This window comes from Saccostrea echinata, unplaced genomic scaffold (genome assembly GCF_033153115.1).
Source record: "Saccostrea echinata isolate AGI-Se365-2 ecotype Australia unplaced genomic scaffold, CSIRO_AGI_Sech_v1 ptg000040l, whole genome shotgun sequence".
Classification (NCBI taxonomy): domain Eukaryota; kingdom Metazoa; phylum Mollusca; class Bivalvia; order Ostreida; family Ostreidae; genus Saccostrea; species Saccostrea echinata.
In genome coordinates, this window is record NW_026889789.1 from 1,182,668 (window position 1) to 1,201,071 (window position 18,404).

Genomic DNA, 18,404 nt, shown 5'->3' on the forward strand with positions numbered 1-18,404 from the left:
TGCATAAATGAGTTTTAATAAAACATAATTTCACCACGCGAATTTAATTTCTTGTTCGTCGCACATCTGGTGAAAAAAGTAAGAGCGGGCAAGAGATTAAATAATAATATTATTACTTTTTTGTACGCAAAATTTTTATGCATAACATGAAAAAAATTGAGTGACAATTATATTTTTTCTACTTTTTTCTGATTTGTAGAGTAAACAGATTTAAATTATCAAAAATAGAGCGGAAATAAAACAGAAACTGGCACAGAATTTCCCAGGTGCAGGAGATTTAAATTAATATTATTTGTATAGCTTTGTTCAAATAAGAGCGTGCGGGTCCGACAAGCAAAATATTAAATTGGAATGGCCTTTGTATTTGATTTTATTTATGAAAATTGATAATGGCACATGTCACATATTCACATCAAAACTTATCACATTATCACTTTTGGAATTGCAAAGCAGTGTATCAACAGACTTTTTATATTTGAAACTAATTATTTTTTTTTTTCTGCATAATAAAGCATAATTCAAAATGTACCGGTAGTATTTTCAGATTAAGATGGACTTAACTGTAGAAAAAGACAGTTTTATATTCAGTCCACATATCAGCTTCAGAGCAAATAATTAACCACACACACATGAACACCATTAGGGTCTTGGCTTATCTGCGGAAAAACTTTATATTCTGCAAAATGGTCTTCACTGGTTTGTGGAACATGTGCAAGTTTTCCATCAGGGTCTGCCTCAATAATCCACTCTAAGGAACACGCAAAGAAGAACTGACAATGTAATATAAGTTATGCTACAAGTCTTGTATTGAAACCTCCTATATTTCAGAAGAGTTACACATACCTGTACTAAAATGCCTAAGCTGTTGAACATGTGAATTTACAAGGTCCTGACTAGTCTGTACAATCTGTGGAACATGTAGAAATGCTGCAACAGGGTTTGCCTCCAAAATGCTTCCTATAATATATGTGCAAAACAAAATTAATTGTGATTATATTTATGCCTGCAACTACATTCAGATACCTTTAATGCAAGCTATTTCGATGCATTTTGAATAGAAATTTAACATGCTATTAAATAAATGTTTTTAACATAAAATAAATTAATAAAAAGTATCAAATAAACTGTTTTTTTTTTTTATATATAACACTAAACAGCAAGGGCAATGGTCACCCAGGTGTAAATTGTACAATCAACTGAGAAGTCCTATTAGGTAGACCCTAATTGTAAGGACCATTATGACAATTTATCAAAGGATCTTGGATCAGGCTAAACAAGAAATATACTAAACTTCAAAGTTCGCAGAAATGTTCTTTCTATAAATATCTACTTGATGGGTTTTACCTACCATATTATTTAAGAAATTCAATTCTGACTAAGTTTCAAAAATGTATATCAAAGTTAAGATTATCTTCACACCTTTTAGCTATTGAAACTGGATATAATAAAGCAAACAGAGCCCACTGGAAATGTTTTTTTGTGTCATACTTGTGTCAAGGATGAATATCACTTTCTACTAGTATGTCCTGTTTATCGAGATTATCAAAGCAAATTATTTCTTAAAAAAAAAAAAAAAGACATCCATACATATAAATTACTGCAATTGTTCAATACTTAGAACTTTAAGGATATGTATAACCTAGGTAAATATATTTATTATAGCATGAGGCAAAGAGGTGATCCTGTACATATAATCAAATATCAGCTGTCTCGTTTAAAGTCATCATTTCGTAAGTTCTATGGTCGATAGAATGACCTTGTCAGCAAATACAATTTATCATTGAGTCAAATGCTGACTGACGTTTTTCATACTAATTGTTAGACCATTATTTACACACTGAATTGTCGACGGATTTTTCCGTTATTTCCCGATCATGACAAGGAGCACACGGCGGGTGTGACCGGTCGGCAGGGGATGCTCACTCCTCCATGGCACCTGATCCCACCTCTGATGTTTGGAGGTCCGTGTTTGCTCTGTTCCTATTTTGTATTGTATAATGGACTTTTGAGCTTGAATACTGTTCGTTATCTCCATATATTTCATATCAAGGTGATCTTGTAATCCAATAATAATAATCACTCTAACCTTGTCTTAGAGGTATTATTTTCAATAATTTACTTTATTCAGGCCAAAAAAAAAATAATAGTCTTGTTTTTTTTTTAATTTTGGAAGAAAAAAATTGAGAATTTCCGGAATTTCATCGTCCTGTCACCATAATCGTTTTCCGTGTTAACACAAAACAAGCATTTCATGAAATTATTGTTTTAAATGTGGACTTTCATAGAATACCACTTGAGTTGAGTCAAAAGACATGAAATTTGATTTTAAAAGACAATATTGACCTGTGACATGTTTAATTTGATCTTTTATTAGTTCATATCCAAAAAATGTTGTCGAAAAAAAAAAATAAAATGAAAATATAAAATAAAATAATTTTCCTACCTACCTACCCTATTTTTTTTTCAGGCTGGTAGCAGGAAACAAGACTATTTTTTTTTGGTCTTACCTAAAATATGGATCACAAAAAGATATTGTTTTTTCCCCATCAATTTAATTAATTCATCATTTTCACCAATTGCTATTTTCCTATTCTTGGAAAAAAAAGTTTACAAATTAATATATTTCAATGTACGTGATGTAAACTTCAGAAACTTGCATCTGCTGAACATCAATTTTAGTGCCCTTGTAATTGTAGATTCGGGGGTATATAGTTTTTGCCCTGTGCGTCCATCTGTCTGTTTGTCCGCAAAAAAATCATTAATCATCAAGTCGTAATGTTATGACAGCATGCTTTAATAGTGACTACTTATACAGTTTGATGGAACCACGAACCTATACTATACGTCCCTGACAGAATGGCATCCAAACGTCATAAACTTTTTAGAACCTGACCTTGTTATTGAAACATTTGGTCAATTACTTGCATATTACAACTAATTAAGCGTTTTGGCAGCATTAATAATGACTGTTTAATGGGTTAGGTACGTACTATGTAATAAAAAGTAAACATCACAAACAGCTGGCAAAGTCCTGTCTCAATAAGTGTCAAACTTGGTATTTTCTTTTGAATAAATTTTAATTCTAGTATCAGTCTCCTTGTGTTCCTCTGTGTAATGTACAACCATAAGGGTGGTTGTATTAATAAAAATATTTCCTTAAACCTAGCAAATTGTTTATAGTCACAGTAATACCTTACATCTTTGATTTAGTAAAGACATAAAACATACAGGGTGTTAGTTCCTTGTTTTACTAGTGTTATTCACAAAATATTTTCATTATGGCAAGTGAAATATTCTGAAATGGTGGCCAAAATTTTTTTCAGGTCCTCATTTAGTGACCTGAAAGTAAGTGTTACTTGGAACACTGTTGGGTAAAACATTTTTCATCTCTTGACCTCTCAAGAACATTGAAAAAAAAATGCACTACAAAGAGGATGCAGCGTATCAAATTTGAAAATCCATTATTCTAAATATTTACCTGATGAGTGATGAACTCCAAGGAAGATTGTCCATTGGGCATGGGATCACCATAGTCATATCTGATCTCCTTCCCTCTATCAATATCCCTTCTTGCAAAGAAAAAGCCTGGAGTAGTTGTTAAACACTTTTAACTTCTCATAACATGCATAAGATGGGGTTGTCTATAGCTGCATCATTAACGTACTTTCCAAGCCTTTGGAAGCTGTCAGATGCATCAATGCTTGTAAAATGATAATGAAAACCATAAATAAAAAGTTTAAAGTTACATATAAACAAAATAACATATATGATGAAATATTAGGACTGCAGGAACAATACAGGTTTTATGCAACAATCACAATATAGTAGTCACAATATACGAATCACAATGTATTTTTCCAAAAATAATTTTTGTTTCATAAATTTGCAAGAGTAATAAAAATCCCTGCCACTGCATGATATTGTTCAATTATCGTACATATTTTAGAGTGCAAGAAAATTATGTTATTCTTTACTCTAAAAAATTGTCATCCTAGTGAGACATGAAACTCTGCAATTTGTTGTAAAGATATGAAAATCCAAATAAAAAATATTACGCAGCAAGGTTAAGGATGCCCACAGGAAATAATACGCCTAAAAATATTCCGAGAAAATAAATATAGTGTTGATTTTTTTTTTTTTTTACAGCATGAGTTTTGATTAATGGGAATTCTACTATTTGCATATGTAGGAGGGTTGTCCCAGAAATACGTGAACATTTTCAATATCTTTTGTTTCACTAATACTGTAAAGTTAAAAATTGGCATAAATCATGATCAACATTTTTGTGAATTTTTTCTGGAAATGTGCTTCTGATAAAATTAGTTTATTTAAGCATAAATTCGGCACAGTATTTAATTTTATTTTATTTACCAAGTAATGCATCTCAAATACGGCGTGTGTTGCTAAAAGATTGTGGAATTAATTCTTTCAATAGACAATTTCTCAATTCCGATAATAAACGTAACAGTTCGCATTGTTTAACAATGGCCTTGGCTTAGGCTTATGACGTAAAGCTCAGGACTTTCAGTTTGTCTTCATTTCTTTTGGTCTACAAAATGTCACTTCCAGCACTAATATCTCTTTCATCGTATGGGCAAGAGTCCTATCCCGTTTTAAAGACAGTGCTGCTTAATAATTTGTGCTCCAAATTATCACTAAACATCACCATTTTTAACAATATCTAATTAAAAGTGTTTTGGCATATAACGTCATATATTTGTCATTAATGATATCAAATTAATGAATTTTCATACACAAGTATATCAGCTAGATCAAAGAGTATTTATGGAGTTAAAGTTTGTGACATTATATTTCCATATAGCCTGGTAATTAAGAAAAAATCATTGACAATGCTACTTTTAAAAGTCAATAAACTGCAGTGTGCAGACCACCGATATTTAACACCCTTTAAATGCCGTTTTTACATATTAATGACATCACAAGCCTAAAATATTTTGTCATAATACTGAAAATATCATTTTCCAACAACTTGCAAAAAATTATTAGTTCTGGTTGAATAGTTTCTGAAATATACAAAAAGTTTGTGTTTTCTGGGACAACCCTCATATATATGAGGTCTTTGCCGAGTTCGGCCAAAGCAACTTTATTTACATCAGCTGTTTGTCAAGTGACGTGTTTAAAATTACAAAAAAATATGTATGGCTACAAAGATCATAAAGTACAACGATATACGGATATCTTTTCACTATGAAATTAATTTTTTTTTCTTTAAGACAAATTCCTTAACCTGAAAAGTGCTGGGATCAACTTCCCCATGCCTGAGAATTATGTAAAATTTTTGATAAACTTCCTACATTGACATAAGATGCATTGAAATAATGGTAAAATACGGAAAAAAGCAACAGCGCACAACCAGCTCCTGGCACTTTTCAAAATAGTAGGGATGTTAATACCTTTGTATAAAAATTCATAAATTATAGTGAAACAGATATTGTTGAACTTTTGAGATTTTCGAGGGGCTGTGCCTGTTATTCTAGATTGTTAATGTATAAATGTGCCTTATTGTGGCTTTATATAAGGTCTACACATTTTCAATTTAAGGCCTAAAAAAATAAGTTTGTTTCCTGTAACCCGACCGACCCATTCAAATTACCCCCGGGCGAATTTTTTTTTCTGCCAAATCTGCATTTGCTCTTTGGTTCGATCGATCAGCTGATTCCATTTATTCAAAAAATATTAATTGTAGCTTTATTTGAGATATAAAATATGTCATCCTAGTCAACATTTACCTTGAATACAAAGAGTAATCATTATTGTAACAACAATTTCCACCCACAACTTTTTGAAGTTTGTTTTCTGCCACTAGGCAGCCATGTTGCGTGTCCACTTTATATATCACACCTGGTAAATTCAGTCTGGGGATGTTTGACCCTTTCATCCATAAGCAAAAAAAAAAAAAAAAAAAATAAAAAAAAAAAAAATAAAAAAATCCCGACCTACCGACCCTTGATTTTTTGGAAATGTTACAGGAAGCAAACAATTTTTTTAGGCCTAATTAGACTATAAAATATTGATTAATACATTCAAAAATATGACTTAATTTTGGTCTGATCACACTTATTTTAATTTGATATTTACAAGCTACAATAATAGCTTGATCTACGCCTCAAGTACAGAGAAACTGTCTGTCAAACTAGGGTGTGACGTCATCTTAGTCAGTGCAGGAAGGTCAAGGTGGCTTAAATTCTACATTCAAATAGTATTATTATGACATGATAAGTTACACATCAATTTATGTTTACAATATTTATCATGTTATGAGAAAAGACTGTATTTGAGTGTGTATGAAAAAGAAAACATTAGTATTTAGGATTTATTTGTTCAGTTTCATTGTGACGTCATAATCGATTTCCAGAAGCTCTGCATATAGGCTGATGTAAGTATGGGAGTCCTAAACCTAGCTGCGTATACAATATATATGTATTTATATAATTAGTTTTGATTACTTGTTAAATATACAATATCAAATTAGTTTTAATTATATTATATACTAAAAGATTAGTTTTAATTACTTTACAACAAATTTATCTTGAAAGTTAGACTAGACAAGAAAGTCGACTTTTGCACTCGGCGAGCAGAGTTTTGACACTGTTTACGGAAATAAAAGAAAATAAATAAGACAAACATGTCATAGATAGTTGTGTAGATAAATTATCGTAGAGGACAATGGTAATAAACAGTTTGCCAGTGCATTTCCTCTGAAAGTGTAAATAAGTTCAATTTTGGGGAAGGGGGGGGGGGTACTCAATGTAATATGGAGTTGGATACCTTGTGTTATCATCATACTATGGGTTGAAAAATTTATTACCAAAACAAGTGCCTGTAATACCAGCTGTTAAAAATCAGTATGGGCCACTACCATTTTAGAACTAGTAGCCTCATCAGCTACCAGTTTTAAAGGCTGATATTTTTAACCGAACAGTTTTCTCTAGTGAGGGGAGGGACTAAGTTTTTCCCAGAGGCTGATCGTGTATGGTGTTAATACCTATACACACACAGTATACACAGGAAGTCCTTGTTACCTGTGGGAACTTTTATACATATATTTCTAAAAGAAGATATTTTTTTTAATTGTAAGCTAGCTTATTGTGAGAAAATATAGCATTATAACTGACAAACTGTCAACTTTAATGCATTTAATTATCAAACAAACAGCATATAGACCTCTTTAAATACAGCGATCTTTACAGCAATGTGTTGACGTGATCCTTGTCATGTTAAATATGGGAAATTCCGAAAATATCAATGTACCTGTATTTAATTTCAATTATTTATAAGCGTAAAAAAAGTTGTTATACAATGCCTGGGAAGGTAAAACAACAGATGCGGGCAAATGGCCCTGTTATTTATAGCCACTAACCGGGGTCATTTTGAAATTTAAGGGGTCTAGAGGAAATATATTCAGGTCATTCTAAAATATGTCATAGTTTTGTGCTAATAATAATGCATATACATGTATCTTTGACACCTAAATTTAAGTTGCAAAAGAATGCCATAGGAATTGACAAATCATTCGACATTGACTAGCAAAAGTGATTTTTCTGTTTCTAAGAAATTCATAAATCATTCGTCATCTACCACAGCAAGTATTTAGGGAAATTACATTTAAACCAAACACACACTTTTTTTAAATTGTCGATTTAGAGATCAAGGGACAGGCAAAGATAAAAAAAAACTTCGATGATGTGGTTTTTCATTGTAAGGTAAAAATTTTTTCGTAAATCTGTGGTAAGCCATCCAAAATGACTTAACATTTCTTTGCCAATGGATGTAAAATATGTTGAATGTCGGTTCCAATTTTTTAATATGATACATTACAGATTCCATCTACCTTCGACGATGAATACTGTACCGATAGAGCAGACTGATATGAACTTCACAAAGTAGAAAACAATGTGTGTTGTGCTGCATGGCATCAGTGCATCAATGCATTGGGCCATTTTTTGGCAGTATGCACATATAGCACAATATAGGCCCTTCCCAAGTCCTGGTCATAAAATTTTTTATGATCACGATCAAAATGTTTAGAAAACCCTGTTTGTATGAAAAGTTGTGCAACACTTCTCTTAGCAATTGAGCAAATGGAAAAAGATGCAATGTGGAAAAGCCACAAATATCTAGAAATAACCGTAGTGGGAATTGAATCATGCCAATCTCAAACAAATGCAAAAAAATGTTTTATAACTGAGGTTTTTCCTAATGCTTCTGTAGAAGGCCCTATATTATGTTCTCCCTCCTTTCTTTCATCAGAGGTAAGGCATAATAAAAAAATATGTTTGCTTACAGTTATCCGACTGACCCTATATCTAATAGGCAACCCAAATTTTTTTTCGTCGTAAAAATCCAGAAGTCACTCATTCGTCGGTTTAACTTTTACATGCATCTTAATCAGTCAAGCGTTTGAAATCGAAAGTACTAGAAATAGTTAGTGCAACATGGAATTAAAGAAGAAATACAAGACATTTTTTTCATTGTGTGATAGCTGTAAGGCAGTTGGCAAGAAAGATATTGCCATATGGCAAGCCCAAACAAAAGTAAAGCACCACACAATGGTAAAACTGTCTTGTTTTCCAACCAATTCATTTGAATTTGTGTATAAAAAAATTCTATAAAATAAAAAAAATCCTACCTATCGGCCCTATTTTATTTCGGCATGTAACAGTAAACAAACATATTTTTTTGTTTGGCCTAAACATGTATGGAAACTATAAACATGAAACTAACACCCCAAGTATGCCATCTGCATTCAGAATCGGTGCATGTGCTTTTTTGAGGTTGACAAGCTGGTAATTATGCTTCACAGCTGCTTCAGGCTGAAGCATCCGTCATTTGTAAGGTAGGTCGCGGGTTTGCTTTTGTCATCAATTTCGGTACACAATTTAGACAATTCGAGTGGTTGTTTTGTGCACATTTGATTATGACGTGAGTTACGTCACAAAGGCGATGTTGCATTGCTTCCTGCTTATTTCTCTGAAAATTACTTTAATTAGTAATAGAATCTAGTCCATACGAGGCGTATGTACAGTGTGCGAAATTAACGCCTGTCCGATGGTCCGAATCTATCTCAAATTGAATTGGTCTACCCCGATCCAAATTGAAACAGACCGAATTGTCTATCCCAATTTTGGCCATGGGTAAAATGAGATTGAACAAGAATGACCATTTCGTATTTTTAACACATAATTATAAACAAAATAATTGTGAAAAAATAATTTAATACTTTTATATTTTACATGGTAAAAGAACTGTTGTTAAATCTCTTTACTTATTAATTTATAACATTGTGCATCTTTCGATGAATTAGTGGTGTACTATTTTTACCCAATGCTTGCTGTTTATGTATATCAGGCATGCTACAAATCCTGACTGCAGGAAGCACTGCATTAAAACACAAATTGAATCAACAAAAAGACAACCAAAAAAAAAAAATGAAAATAAAATACTGAATCCGAGAAAAGGGAAAGCTATAAAGATGAAATTAGAGTTTGTGTCTTTCACAAATATTAGCTGGTCTGCAGAGTGAAGTTCATATACGACGAGTCTGAATAATTACACAGTTTTTTGGGGTGTGAAATGCATGAACACTGCATGATTATATTTAATTTTCACTAGATAATCATGAAAATATATAGCAGATACTTCAATAAGAATATAAATGAATAAATTTTAAAAAATTTAACAATAACAAGAGCACATTTTTTCCAAATTTACTTTCTTTGGACAGTCCTATTTGTCTACGGTCTATCCCAATTTAAAATGAGATAGTCAAATGGGCTATTTCATTCTCCAGATTAGTTTCGCACACTGTATGTATGAACCCAGAGGATTATAAGTTAATTCTGCTCTGATTATATGTGTAATGTATAAGAACAAACTTATAAAACATAATAAATGTGATGCAAAATGCATGGAATTCATTTTATATTGGAAATGATACTAAACTACTAAAGGTCAATCAAATTGATTCAGTGTTAAAGATATATGGCATGCAAAATGAAAGTAACGGTTTTTCAGTAAATTGCTACGTTGAAAAATTGAAAGGCTGTATGTATGCACATAAATTTGCAATGAAGGGAAGGTGTGTAATGCACCATGTTTGCTCATCACAGCCAAAAAAAAAAAAAAAAAAAAAAAAAAAAAAAAAAAAAAACACACACACACATTTGTTATTTTAAGGATAACATCAACCCTAAACACTAAAAATGGATGAAATTTAATTAAATGCATTTTCCTCTTTTTTAAAAAAATATTTTGTATTTGAATCTAATAAAGTTGTTCTCTATTTATAAGCAGGCTAGCAAGGAATTGATTTATCAGTGAAATGCATGTTAAACATGTTATAATAAGGAGGAGAAGGACCTTGAGCTGAAAAAAAAATACTTGTCATTCATTTTTTTTCATATTTTGTATATTTCTAATTAAGTATGTCCCACATATCTTAAAGCAGTTATATCATTAGGTTTCTTACCTTCTTTTGGAGATACTGATTGACAATTACTATGCCCTACTTATCTAAGTGGAGTTTTAATTCTCCATGTTTCCGGGCTAATTACTCTGTCCTTAATGGGATTTTTTAAGCATATGTAAAAAATATCAAAGTGGACATGTATCTTTTAAATTATTTCGGAGTATAACTAGGATTTAAAATTCAAAAAAGCAAGTTTTGTCTATCACACTGCATCTGGATAGGGAAAATTACGCACTTTTTAAGACAACTTAAACAATAAAAAACGTAATTTACAAAAATTCTATCATTCAATATTTTTTAATTTACGTTGAAATGCAAATCCTTCAAATTATTGAATAACTGTAAAAATTTCAAATGATGAAGCTGACCTTATTATTTCACAGGACATCGTTAAAGAGGACATAAGCATGACAAAAATGTGTCACGTTACATTTCTCGACTACGAGAAAAACCAACTATGACGTCACACGTAAGCTTAATAAGCGAAATAAGATATACCTATATATGATTTCCGTCATCAGCCATGCAAAAATAATTTTTGTGTTCCCCATTTCTCAAAATATTTCATCATATACTGATTATGAACTGTTTTTACATAATACAGTGGCTTCCATTTTATCGGATAGCGGTTTAATGAATATTTCGGCTATTTCAATATAATATCAGAGCACAAAACCATTTCTTATATATTTATTAATAATTTCACCTGATATTCTGATGAAAAAATACTGGAATTTCGTTTTATCCCATACAAAAATTTGGACTATCATAGTGTTTTTTGATAATCAGCACCTTGTTCACACCTCCTGTCCACCTTCGTATGTGAAGCTTTTGTTTACACAGTTTGACACCAATTACCTTGATTGGCTTGAGTACGACAATGAGGGGATTAGTTACGCCTGGACGCACACAGGCACCTTACCTGTGTCAATAGTGGGCAAAGTAAATAGATATGTTTTGATTACAGTTGTGGTGATCAGCTTGGGTTCAATGATGCACTTGTTAATTATGACAATTATTTGCAATTTTTTCGGCGTGAAATTTTAATTATTGAACTGATTAGCTTGTGTATGACAATTTGCTTGGATAATGAAATAATCCTATTCAATCGTTTAACTTGGTCAATTGGCTTAATATTTATTCACTTTTCAGTGCAAAATTTATGGTAAAAATCACAAATGGCTCGTTCTATAAAAATACGTCTCAAAATTCATACCATCTTTCTCCACATGGCTCTCAAAATCTTTCTTCAGCAGACAAGAACGAGACTGGTAAACTCAAACACAGTATAAAATACGTAACCGTATTAAAGAAACAAATCAAAAGGAAACAATTACATATATTTAATATTTTTGTTTATTTTTAATTTACAATCTATCCAGGGAAAAATAGTTTACGGTTATTAGTCAAGCATTTAGTCTACTTCCGTTTCCAAAATGGCGACCATCGAAGAAGGAATGTAAACATGTGCTGAAGAAAGATGGCAATAACTATCAAAGAATATATTCTATACGTCAATTTATTTGAAAAAAAATTTCATATTAAATTCATAAGTAAGTGAAATAAATTACTTTTAGTAAAGTCATTAAGTAAACATGTCAAAAGAAAACAAAAGTGCAAGCTTGAAATTTGCTAGCTACGATGTATTATCAATACATGAAGCTCTATACATCTATCTTTGGACTCGGTATGGAGCAATCGGCTATTCTAATTTTCGGCTATTCGGATAAAACTATGCTGACAACTTGACTATTCGATAAAACGGGAACCACTATAATACCACCCCTGTGTTCACCGAGTATGATCTTGCTGTACTAACAGATCATGTATGACGTCACCGACTTGTTGGACATGCAGTTTAGGGAAACAGAGGAGTGGATCAATCTTTTTCATAATTTGTTAATGTTTACAAGAACGTAAAAACTTTTTAATTTTTTTTATATAAGATGGTAATTAAAGTTAAAAAATTGTCAAAAAATTATACAAGAATTAATGCTTTACACATATTGCACTTATATAAACGGAGACTATGATGTAGTTAAACAGAGTCATGTGACCATGTGTCCTTCATCCCCTTAAAATGAATTCATACAAACACCCAGCATATCGGACCTTTATGGCACTCTAAACAGATATTTTAAAATATACTGTACATGTATTACGAAATACACGTATCAAGACTTCAAGGACAATTTTTTCTATAACAAAATTAAGCTATCTGTGTTTAAGCTGAATGCAAGTATTTTACATTTTTTTAAATGATGAAAAATTAATAAAGAAAAAAAAAACAAGAAAGAACAAATGTTTGAGAGTTCTGACTATATACTGAATTGCGATTGACTTAAAAAGAACATTACTGATAGCCCCCACCCCCCTTCAATGGTTTTTTTTTTTTCCTTTACCGTGTTATACTTGAATTCTTAATAATGAACTTGAACATCCTAACATTACTTGTATTATATTATCTATCGCAGTGTTACTGCTAGTGATGTTCCAATCATCGATTATAATCGAAAATCAGTCGATTGTTGGCATAATCCAAGTGCTCGATTACAAAATTTCTATTCCGATTAATCGGGTTATTTATTTTATTTTACAAGCGTAATAGTTTTAAGCCAAATATTCCAGCCGCGACTTTTCTATTAACTTATTTGTGTATCGCTATGGCGCAGACGAACAGACATTATATTCATACCCGGGTAACAACGCTAATTCCCGGGTATGGACATACTTTGGATTCTACAAAATGAATGAAGAACCAGCTGGACTAGATCGAACATTCTATCGTTAAAATATTGTCTTAAGGACTAGGGCTTGTCCCGAAACACAGTTAGATTATTCTAACTACAGCTGGACCACCACAGAAAGTAGTTATTCATCCATTCTTACCATTTGATAAACTAAATTGACAGACTTTGTAAATGTCCGATTATAATTGATAATTTGTTAGTTACTGTAGCCCGATCATCGATTATGAAATTCTTACCGATTCCCATCACTAATTATTGCATATTAATTCTAATGCACGAAGAATGTTTATAGAGGGCGGAGCCCTCTCACGGGCCCGAAGGGCCCGTGAGAGCGAAGCTCTCCCTATAGGTAACACGTATGTATGTAAAATATATTGAATTCTATTGTAAACTATATTTTTATTACAATACCTATGGAACTAAGAACCTTGTCGCCAATATGGCGTCCATAGTCTTTTCCATCTTGAATCTCGCGACAAATTCCCGCATAAACGAGATGCTGAAGAATCGCAATTTTAATTCCAATCCTGCGTGAATGAAGTTTTAAAAATTCTAATAATCAAAAACACCCTTATAGTACACATCCTTGTTACTTTCGTTTTCATCTAGCCTAACTTGCACTCGATCGTCATAGACCTGACATGTGACGTCATTCATTGACTGCATGAATCAGTGGAGACTGTTGAATTTTTAACAACCTGTAATAATTGATATTTCATATGCATACTTTCTTTTTAAAAACAAATTTATTCACCTTTTAATAAACCTTAATATGTTTTTGGTGAAACAAAAAACAGTTTAACGAATTCCAGTGACGTCACTGTCTAGACTGCGTAGTACGTACTATGGAGGGGCGGATCTTTCTGTGGCCCCTTCCACCAGACTTTAGGGAACAGGAACAACTCTAATTTATTTGTTAATAAAATTTATTAATTACGAATGTCTTCAGGATTATTTTCAATACACAAACTAGAAGTATAAGATTTTTTTGTGACTTGGTACAATTTTCCTCTTGAATAATACATTTTAAAAATGTTTCAGTATAAAATATTGCATGAAAAGCTTTACTTAATTCTGGTATGAACTCAAGAAGGGGGAAGGGGTGTGCATTTCATTTTTTTTTAAATTTTTAATTTATTAATTAATTCATTCTTGTCTTTGATTACCTGCTTGATCCTATATACATTTGCAGGTGGAGGCCTGTGTCTCATATTTGTTGTTGTGAATTTTTTTTCTCAAAAGTTTTATCATTTTTTGTAAGTGTCAAAATTCAATTTCGTGAAGCTCACCATCAAAAGAAGAATCTTTGGACATGTCTGAAGCTTAAACTACCACATCAAACACATTGTTCCATTTATGGATACGCTTTAAATGATAAAAGAAATTGATTTCTAATCTTTATTTTAAAAAGTACTTTTAAAAATATAGAACAGAAAATTTATTCAGCCAGTTGGAACCTATGGTGGGTTATGATAGTGTATAAAGTCCAAAATCATATGTGAAAAACTAAGTTAAACAATACATTGAGGGACTGCAACACATGACATGTATATTAATAAAGTTTAATGTTCTATTGGCTTAAAAATACCCCTGCAAATACAGAATCTTTATTTGACATTACCCATGGTGATCCATATATAAAGAGGTCAATGTTGTTGAATAGTACTAAAATATCTTTTTCTTTAATCTTCCATATATGATCCTTTTATTAATTATGTGGTGAATAGGGATGTCACAAAACATCAATACTTCCCAGAAATGTACCCTATTATTCACAAGTTTCGGTTTTAAAATTCTAATAGTTTTCGCATAAACAATTTAATATCTGTAAAAAAAAAATCCTTTTATTGAGTTAATTTTTTTTCCAGAAAAGATTTTTATCTTGCTTTTAGTTTTAGAAAGCACTAAACACTTTTCGATCAGATTAGTTTTTTTTAAAAATGCAGAAACGTTAAATTTACTCCACATTTTTTCCATTAAAATTAAGAAAATAATTCTCGGAAATTTTGCGATGCTGATACATTTAGCCCTCACGAAACACAGCCCTAGTGTTGGTAAGATGATCAGTTTCCAAGTGTCCTGATAACCCAGGAGTTAGATCATCTTTCTGTAGTTTGGGTCCCAAGTTCGACTTCCGATGTAGTCCCTGACAATAAATTGTCCTTATTTGTATTCGATGTCATGACCATGCATTGGAAGTAAAAGATGAGAATTAAATTACTTGATTTTTCTGGATTGGGGTTTTTAAATCAAGTCGTGAAAGATAAAGAAATGTTGCTCAGGCATATTCGTTTATTATTTATTGGGCAGCTACATAGGTGAAAGAGTTAACGTTTAAGAGTTCTTGGGCTTTGGTAGGTTGAATCCTTGACTGGTCCAGTGCACACTCTTTCCCCGTTATGCTACTTGATTTTGAGTGCTCTGGCTAGGCAATTCATGTTGAAATATCTTAGAAAAAGTATTCCAGATTTATAAAACTAAATACCCTTAAATTTCTTTATTTGAAATGAAAAATATTTGAGGTAAGAGAACTTACAGCTTCTCTTTTTTTTCTTTTTTTTTTTAATAAAAAAGACTGAGGTCTTTGTAATGATTTTCTGACACTAACTACACACAATTTAAACAATAAAATGTAGAAATGTTCACTTGATGGCTCCGCCCTCACCAACGGTCACACCGTCTAACATATTATCAATATACCGTTCATTCTGACTTTGTGGGCAGAATTATGAATTTCATAATACTAGAGAAGATAAGCTACTTATCTTCACGTAGGCAAATTTAATAAAAATTTCAGATAATATGCCGCAAATTCTAAGGAACATTATATCAAATTTTTCTGAACATGTTTTCCCGTAAGAATTTTTATGCAGTAAACCCGCGACCAACCTTAAACTGTGCTTACGATCAAACAAGTTCGAAAGTCCCTCGTTCTCTCGTCTAATTATCATAAATATGTGTTATATTCAATTGCTCTACTACTTGCTGCTGAATAATAATAACAAGATACTTACTGTCTTACAGCTCTTTACCCCTGCTAAACGCCGCCATTGTCCTCCCACAATGCATTGCGTGTATCGCTACACCGTATTGTGGGATATTCCAATTGACATTTATAGATACTCAAAATGTTGAAAGCGAGGGACTTAGACCGACTGTTCTAAAAATAGATTTTGCGTTGTGGGACATTTTTCTATATATCCTTATGGGTCAAAAAAAATATTTTTTTTTGTTTTTTATGGTAGGAATAGCATTTCCAACATTTCTGTGAAGTTTAGACTACATGGTTTATGGGTCAAAATATAGATGACCCATAAACCACCTAAGGATCCCACAACGTGAGTCTGAGATACCCATAACACGCCTCTTGTATAACTATATATATATATATATATATATATATATATATATATATATATATATATATATATATATATATATATATATATATATATATATTAGAAATCATATTAGATAATTTATAAATCTTCATTAAAATATAAATTCATTCTGTGAAAATTGAGATATGAAGAAAGAAACTAGCCAAAACAACCGTTTTCTTGAATTTTAAGTTCTTTTGCATCAATATCATTTACGTGTTATATAAATGTACTTTACAAAACCTTTTTTTCATTTGTCCTGAAATACAAGTATCTTTTCTATGGCATAGTGTCTGATAATCATTCAAAAAAAAAACAAAAAAAAAAAAAAAAAAACCAAAAAAAAAAAAAAACAAATCTTCTATGGAATCTAGAGATTACAATTTTCAAAATTGTCATCAACAATACAGATACTTAGAATTTATTTTTTAGAACAAAAAGAAAATAGTTAGAGAGACAATATATCTAATTATACGAGTTTTGGTGAAGTATTTATACTTATGTATAGATATAGTTTGAACGAGAGGCATAAGTAGAGTCTCTTTTCTTTGAGAGGAATATTTAAGCATCTTATAGGTTATCTTATAGCCGACCGTTATTGTGAAATATTCAGTACATCAGGATATAACCACTGACATAACATGAGCATGCATTTATTTCTGATTCAGTTCGCTACGTCTTAAAAATAATGGTTATGTAACAAATCACGCGCAATGAAATTATATTTAATTTAGGTTTTTCTTTATAGTATTTAAAACATTAAGGAAAGACTTCATATGGAATTTATTGTTACATATAAGACTTTTTTTTAAAAACAAAAAAAAAATCTTCTTTTTTTTTTACACTTTGTTTCTCCTTTTGTTTAATTGTATGATGTAATCATTCACTTCTACAGGAAATTAGTGAAATTCTCCTGAAATTGCAATCTGGACTATTTTTCACATAGCTAGTTTTGATTTATGAATCCTTCTTGATGAATTACAGTTAAAGTTTGTATTTCATACTACAATGGGATTTTCTTTTGGACAAAATTAATGCTAATATCTGCGTTTAATTAGTTTTGCTAATGCAGCAATACCAAATATACCAAAATGGTTGTTACAATATGTATATTATATTTATTAAATCATATGTGTTCCTATTAATTTTTAATGATCTAAAAGCAAAATATTTTACAATCAATATACCCAGTCGGATTGATGCATTTAACTGCCTTTTTTGCTATAAGATTTTTCATAATGTTGGCTGTTTCCATCTCCGGTGCTGTAAATATATTCGTCGGTAGAATGCTGACTTCAAGGTCATTATTATCAGAATTCAGAAAGCTCAATGCAAATTTAAGCTCCAAATAAAGATGAAATATATACAAATATATATACTAATGAAAAGCCGATGAATACATAATATATACAAATATATAATATTTGATCATTTCCCTCTTCTTTTGAGAATTCCATATAGATGTTATGTAATCGTAAGATGATTTTTATGAACAAAGCACTTAAATTACATGAAAGGCCGGTAGGTATGCTGGCATATTTTTGCAAACACTTGCCAGATGTTTATGTTGACCTGTAAGATAAATATGTCAACTTGTAAGATATTTATGTCAAATTGTCAGATATTAATGTCGACTTGTAATATATTATGTCTACCTTCTAGAAAATTACATGTATATATGCTGACTTGTCAAATAATACATCGACCTGTTAGATCTGTATGTTGACTTACCAGATCTGTAAGCTGACTTCTCAAATCTTTATGTGGACAGAATAGAAATATTGT

General features: G+C 31.3%; 1 long non-coding RNA gene across 1 annotated transcript; it reads right to left on the minus strand.

Moving 5' to 3' along the window:
* Positions 1-352: 352 nt before the first annotated feature.
* On the minus strand, positions 353-16,289 carry LOC133200617 (uncharacterized). Its single transcript, XR_009722967.1, has 4 exons — positions 16,254-16,289; positions 3,479-3,700; positions 844-957; positions 353-748 (listed from the first exon to the last, which is right to left on the minus strand). It is a non-coding gene; the product is annotated as an uncharacterized LOC133200617 (long non-coding RNA).
* Positions 16,290-18,404: the final 2,115 nt, after the last annotated feature.